Source organism: Myiozetetes cayanensis, unplaced genomic scaffold (assembly GCF_022539395.1).
Source record: "Myiozetetes cayanensis isolate MyiCay16 unplaced genomic scaffold, myiCay2020 scf19, whole genome shotgun sequence".
NCBI lineage: Eukaryota > Metazoa > Chordata > Aves > Passeriformes > Tyrannidae > Myiozetetes > Myiozetetes cayanensis.
This window is the reverse complement of record NW_026087400.1, coordinates 10,140,154-10,146,729: the sequence shown is the minus strand read 5'-3', so window position 1 is coordinate 10,146,729 and position 6,576 is coordinate 10,140,154. Positions and strand designations below refer to the sequence as shown.

Below are 6,576 nucleotides of genomic sequence, written 5' to 3'. Positions count from 1 at the left end.
CGGTGCAGAACTAGACAGTCAAAATTGAAAGAACCCATATATTTATTTAATCATGGACGCAATTATTGTACAGATAAAAAGGAACCATCTCAAGGGAGCGTGCTGTGCCTGAAAGTTTATATTGACGCAGTCTGAGTACGGTCACAGATGAAAAACTCACAATAGCATGTACTCTCAGTGCTCCCAGATAAACACATTCCCCTACACACGGCAAAACCCGTGGATAACCCCCCGCCCGCAGCAGGACCGAAGTACTACGTTAAAAATATAAAAATTAATTTCTGTAACAGATTTATTTGAATATCAAATAAAATAGCACTGAAATAGTGGCTCAGGAATTCAGTGAGTCCTGGAGTCGTCATATAGTTTTATATAGATATAGATAAATATATCTCAAAAACTCTGGAAACTGTAAATTTGCTGCTGACACAGAAGTTACTCCTCTGGGGGGTGCCGGGACACTCTCAGTGGGTTTGAGATATGTGTCCACATGTCCCTGTTACAAATGTGTAAATTAGAGCAAGACACAACTGATTCTATCTGAGGCACGTTCTTGGGAGCGTTTCCCAAGTGACCTCCAAAGTGTGTTGGTGATCTTGGTTTGTCAGGGCAAAGGGGCTGTCGGGAGGAAGGAAAGGCAGCAAATTGCTACCAAAGTTGGGCTTTGCATGGACTATCAAATTCTCTTCGAAAATGCTTGTTTTGCCTTAGTTTCGCCCGGACCAAAGCCACAATGTCAGCAATGTCAGGGGCTCTCACCTCACCTCCGTGTGACGAGAACACCGAGGGAGAGGTTTGGTCCTTCCCTGAAGCCAAACCAGCGCACAGCTGGGTCACTGCTCCTTGTGATCCTCCTTCCCTGGGGAGGAGGGAGAAGCGGGGGGTCAGTGCAGAGGCTCGGCACTGGCTCTGCTCGGCACGACTCGCCTAGAGCTCACCCGGAACACGCCCAGATCGCACCGGGAACACACCGGGAACAGCCCGGGAACGCCCGCCTGGAACGGCCCCGGGGCTCCCCGCTAGGTGGCGCTCCAGGCTCGGCCACGGCGGCGCTGCAGGGCCGGGGAGGGGGCGGGGCCGTGGGCGGGGCTAGGGCATTGGGAGGGGCCGTTTAATGGGCGGGACCACGATAGTGGGCGGTTCTGTGGGCGGGGCCATAGCGGTGGGCGGGGCCCGGGGTGCCGGTGCGGTGCCCGGTCCCGCCGGGCCCGGCCGGGACACGGGGACACCGCGAGGGGCGGCGGTGCCGGAGCCATCCCCGAACAGCGGCGGTGCCGGAGCCATCCCCGAACAGCGGGGCTTGGCGCGCTCCTCACTGGACCCCTCCTCTGAGCCCGCCCGCCCCCCGCGCTGGTGCCGCCCGGCACGGCCCCGGCCCCTGCGGCCCCGCACTCACATCCCCCGCGGGTGCCCGCAGCCCCGGGCCGCCTCAGCCCCGCTCACCCCGCCCCGCCGTGCCCGCCCGAGCCCCGAGGCCCCGCGGGAGCAGCAACTGGGGCCGCTCCTCGCCGGGCTCTCGCCGGCCTGGGAAAGTGTCAGTGGGTGGCGGAGCTGGAACAGCCACTCCCACGGCTCCCGTCCAAGGCCGTAAATGCGAAGGTGGGGAGATGACAGGGACCGAGGAGCATGAGGAGGACGGGACGCCGCGGTTACTCCACCTGGCCCCCCGTCACCCAGCCCAGCCAGGTGACACAGACCAGCCCCGGCGCTGTTCCACTGCCAGGACTCACAGCTGACAAGCCCGAACTGATTCCCTGGCAGCCCCGATTTCCCCGTGGTGCTCCACACAGGACGAGAGCAGATGGAAAACAAGTATTCGTACAGTCTAGAGCACAGATCTTTAATGTTTTTAATACAGAAAAGAAATTCCAATTCTCCACTTAAACCCACTGCCCTCCTAGACCTCCTTGTTTTGTGTTGCCCCGGCCATACACACCATAGAGTTCCAACTACCTCTCATGCAGCCTCAGGACCTTGGAATAGATCCCCTCTTTCAGAAATTTCTGAAAGGAATAATCGAGTTCTGTTCCTGGGAGCTTCTGACACTTGGCAGGGTACCCTGGAAGGATAGGATTCCTCTTCCCCTGATGGATCTTTCAAAAGCTTTACACAAGAGATCATTAATACATGATCTGTACCAAATTCATCAAAGCAGGAGGCTGCGATTACCTAGGAAATGTCAGACAACTATGGAGAACTTCTGGAAAGTTAGTGGACAGCAACCTCTCTGCCATTTTTATTGCTGTGTAAGATACAAACTCATCTCTCCCTGTCCCTGCTCAGACTGACAGCCCCCATCTTGCCAGCAAAACTGCTCCAGCACGGACTCCCTCTGCCACGCAGGACAGAGACCGTGGCTTCTGCTCTGTCACTGTTCCCTTCCACGGGCCTTTGTGTGCTCTGGCTCTCCCTCCTTCCTTTACTTTTCAGAGCCCCAGAGTGGGTGCTCTGACCTCAAATTTGCTCTGGAAAATTTTCCGTGTGGTCAGGGAAGGTATTTCGCTCATGTTGTCCCACCGGTGCCAATCTCCAGGTGTCGTCTCCGTGGCTCTCGTCAGGGCAAAGAGCAACGTGCAGATAAAGGGGGATTGAGCAACCCAGCGCTGCAAAGGCCAAGCCTGCTGGGTCAGAGGTGAGCAGAAAATCAGCAGAAGACCAACAAAACCCCGAGCATCACCATGTCACATGGGAACAGGATGAGGGAGCATTCGGGGGGGAGGGTTCTAGTCGGTAACAAAAGAAGTGAAGGAGTTCAGGAGACATGGCCTGGGACCGCCTGGGGAGCTTTGGGGCCCGGGACTGCCAGGCAGAGCATCCAGCAGCGGGTTCAGGAGGCGGAAAGCATGTGGCAATCGTTTTTTATGTTAAGATGAAGCAAAGTGCCGAGTCTGGTCTAAGAGCTGGGGCAGATAGAAGGAGAGCCAACCTCTCTCCAAGTTGAGACATTGTCCCTGTCTGACATTTTGTTAAGAGTAAGTGAAGAGCAATAGATTCAAACCCGGCCTCTGCCAGGTACAACTTGTGAGTTGTTGTTGGCGCATGGTGTGTGGCTGAATAAAGAGGGACCTGGGGCTAGGAAAGGAAAAGAGAGCACTCATCATGCCCAGAAAAAATTTCAATTTTACTTCTCTATTTTGCAGCCCTTATTGCAACACTACTTAAGTCAGACTTTTAGGCAAGGTCCCCTCCTACCCCCTAGAGACCTTCCCACACCACCTCTGTGCTCTCTTCCCACACCACCCTCTTTGCAGGGACACTCTGCTCTGGAACCCCTCACTTCTCCTCCAGCTCCCCTCCAAAACACTGCCCACAGCACCCCGGGCATTGCTGCAGCTGTCAACTTCTGGCATCACCTCACTTTCCCTGTGCCCCAGCTCTGCCCCTCCGTGCTGTTCCAGGCTGCAGCTCTGTGTGATGCAGCTCTGATCTTACTGACCTGCTGAGAGCTACTACAAGGGAAATAATAATAATAAAATAATAAACGGGACAAAACTTCACCAAGAAGCTTCAGAAATTTCAGCCAGCCTCTTTGTACAGCATGACCCTCAGTCCACAGACCTTCTGATAAACACTTCAGTGTTTGAGCCATCACCACTAAACTAACAGCATTCCCCCCAAAGCTGGTGTCATTCCAGGGACAGCTGCTGCAGACCTGGATTGCATGAAATGGAAAGCTTGCAAGAAATCCTGGAAAAGAAGACAATTTCCAGGAAGAAAATGCCTCTGCAATGCTTTACTGTAGGTCTGATGATGGAGCTGGAAAATCGTGGCTTCTACAGCACAAAAGGCAAACTGGAAAGCAGAATTTAATTCATGGCAGAGATGAGCAGTGAGGATGGGATTCTTCCCTCCACCTTTTCACCACGCTGGTCTCCTCCTGTTCCTCTCCTGATGTCTGTATTGTTTCACCCATGAATGTAGAGGAATCTGGATGCTATTGCATCAGATTTTTTTTTTTCCTCGAAAATGTTATGTTCTTACTAAGTAAGTGGTGAGTTATGCTGTCTCCTTCCTCAGCTGAATAGTTCTGAAAAAAAGAATTCATGAAATCACTAGTAGGAAGGAGCTTTTCACAGAAGTGCTGCTTTTCTGTTGAAAATGGCTCTGCTGGGAGACAAGCTGCGGAAGGGCTGCTGCCAGTGCCTGAATCCTTTCGCCAGGAATGTCTGCATCTCTTTTCCTATCTGAAGCATCTCTGAGGAGCTTTTCCAGGACAATTATTAGCAGCCTCTCCACATCTGTCCAGGCCGAGCCAGGCACTCGCAGGGACAGAGCTTGGTGTGCCCAGACCTCTGCTCAATCCTGTGGTGCGAGCCTTGCTCTGCACCTGTTCCCATCTCAAAACCCCCACTTCTGGCCACGCATTTGTTATGACAAGTGCAGAAACAATTTAAAAGAGACCAGACTTAGCTCAAAACCTGCTTGCCGAATGCTGGGGTTTTGGATAAGTGGTTAGTCCCGCCAACAAAGTTCCCATGAGAAGCTGAGAACGGACGTTGGCTCCATGAGAGTGGATGCTGGGATTTGAGGTGAGCTGGAGGAAGTTTAAAGAGATCCAGGTACAGCAGGGATGTGAAGGGGAGAAGGGAAGGAGGGGACAAGCTGGGCATCCAACCTGAATTACCACCCAGCTGCCATGTGATCCCAGTGACTGCGAGATTACTCAGCACTGGCCGGGAAAGCAGGTGTGGGCCACACCATCCCTGATAGAATCTGTTTCACATGACACTTGCACAGGTATTTTATTTTGTTAGGGAAGATCAGCCCAGGCAGGAATACAACTTTCTGCTGCCGAGCAGCAGAGAGTAGGGCAGAAATTCGAAGAGGGCAAATTTAGATCTCCAAAAATATCTTAAGAAGGTGTTCAGGAATTTTACCAACCAGCTTCAGCGTTTGATTTTAGCCAGCGACTGGCCAAGAGAGACCAGCCATGCACTAAGCAGGCCACCTTCTGCCTGTGAGCAGGAGACCTTCTGCCTGTGGGTCCCTGAGACGGTTTGGAGGTAGGAAGCACATGAGACTGATTTTAAGAGTTCGGTTGGAAGGGCCAGTTAGGGCAGCCACTGGATGTAACTGCCAGATCAGAATGCAGGATAAAGGTGCAGGATGAGGGAGTAAACAGCCAGAAGAACAAGCCCTGGCTCACTGCAACTTGCCAGTATTTGCACCCAATACAGATGTTTGTATTTATGAAGGTATGGGCTCCAACTACAACCTCCAGACCCAGCTCTCTGGCCAGGCCCAGCTCCAATTTAATCTCTGGTGCCTTCACCAAAGATTAACTTGATAGATAAAGATGGAACTAGAAATATTTGAAGCCTGAAAACCTGTTAGGGGGCTTTTGTAATGGAAAAAAAAAATCCTATTAAAACATGAAAAGAAAAAGCAAATAATAAAAAAAAGTCCGATGATCCACTGAGTGATTCTTGAATTCTTCCTCTTTTCAGAGTTCTGAGGTTTGAACATTAAGAACAGTTGACTGTTTGAATCATATAATGCAATACCTGTTCCTCTGGCTTAACGTTACAATATTTCCCACACCGCAGGATTGCTTCACATTATTCTAAGAGGCAGTGTCATTTTCCCTGCAGTGCTGGGTCTTCTTTACTGAGGCGAGGACACTCCTACTTCCTTTAATTATATGTTTTGTTTTAAATTAATGTCCTTTATTCTGGGGATGAATCACCAGCTTGTAGACAGGTAAATGTGGGAGTAAGAGAGTGAAAATATAAGTTTGATTCCCAAGGTGGGTGTCTTTAATTAAAACGGACATCAAGATTCAGTCTTCCTTCCCAAACTTACCCCACAAATCAAAAAACTTTGGGCTCCACGTTCCCCTGCACGTCTCTCACTTTCCTCCTGAGCCACGTCCTGCCCGGTGGGTCCCCTTTGGTTTCATGTGTGGATCCCCTATCGCGTCTGTACCCTCACAGTTGCACCATATCCTGCAAAGCAAATACGCCAGGATGAACTTCCAGGGCCCCATCCCTGCACGGGGCGCTGGGGAGGGAGCGCTGGGTTCGCTGCACTGTGGATGTTCTCAGCGGCGAGCAGGGAGCCCGGAGCAGTGCCGTGCCCTGCTCCAGCTCCTCTTTGCTCGGCCCAGGGCTCGCCGCTGGAAAGCGGCTCTGTGCACGTCCCTGGGGACACTTCTGCCTGCCAGTGGGATTTACCAAAGCAAGCACGGGATGGAGAGTAACGGGATCCGTCTTTGGTTTGCAGCGTTCCCCCTGCTTTGCCAAAAGAACTTGGAAAAATTCCTCCTGCCTTGATTTCCCCGAGGGTGAAACGAGACCCAGGGGGATCTGTGCCCAGCCCCGCTGCCAGCCCCGGGCAGTGCCCCGCTCTCCAGTGTCAGAGCTGAGCCCAGGCCGGCTCGGCGGGGGCAGGAGCAGAGCCCGGCACACGCGTGTCCCCGAGGCCGAACGCTGCTCGCCGCCGTCCCCGCCGGACCTGGCCGCGGCCAGCCCCGACCTCCCGCACCTGCGGGCCCTCAGCCGCCCCTCCCTCCCTCCCTCCCTCCCTCCTTCGCCGGGTGTGTTGTGGGCGGCCCGGCGGGCACCGCACCGCACCGCA

At 53.2% G+C, this 6,576-nt stretch overlaps 1 long non-coding RNA gene across 1 annotated transcript; it reads right to left on the bottom strand.

Annotated features, from left to right (window-relative positions):
- Positions 1-1,824: 1,824 nt before the first annotated feature.
- Positions 1,825-5,942, bottom strand: LOC126639377 (uncharacterized). The gene is made up of 2 exons (XR_007628776.1): positions 5,803-5,942; positions 1,825-4,027 (listed from the first exon to the last, which is right to left on the bottom strand). It is a non-coding gene; the product is annotated as an uncharacterized LOC126639377 (long non-coding RNA).
- Between the last annotated feature and the right edge of the window lie 634 nt (positions 5,943-6,576).